The sequence below is a fragment of the Etheostoma spectabile genome, unplaced genomic scaffold (assembly GCF_008692095.1).
Source record: "Etheostoma spectabile isolate EspeVRDwgs_2016 unplaced genomic scaffold, UIUC_Espe_1.0 scaffold395, whole genome shotgun sequence".
Classification (NCBI taxonomy): domain Eukaryota; kingdom Metazoa; phylum Chordata; class Actinopteri; order Perciformes; family Percidae; genus Etheostoma; species Etheostoma spectabile.
The window spans coordinates 448,198-448,437 of NW_022605600.1; the positions used below are offsets into that span (position 1 = coordinate 448,198).

Below are 240 nucleotides of genomic sequence, written 5' to 3' on the forward strand. Positions count from 1 at the left end.
TTCATACAAGCAACATCATTTTCCGTTTTCTTATCCAAAGAATAACAACAATAACAATAATATCAACAACAGTAAGCAGCAAAGAATGTACAAATTGTAGTTATATGGCGGTTCATTATGGTGAGACACCATAGCAAATTTTAAGACTTAGTTAAGAGAACAAAAAGTAAACCTTAGTCAATCACACCGCTACCCCCCTCAGACCCCCCAAGTGTTTTAAAATCGGACCCCATGCCCTAT

At 36.7% G+C, this 240-nt stretch overlaps 1 protein-coding gene across 1 annotated transcript in view; it reads left to right on the forward strand.

The window, feature by feature from the left end:
• mcf2l2 (MCF.2 cell line derived transforming sequence-like 2) overlaps positions 1–240 on the forward strand; it is a 356,499-nt gene that overhangs the window by 203,858 nt on the left and 152,401 nt on the right. The gene's annotated exons all lie outside the window — the stretch shown is intronic.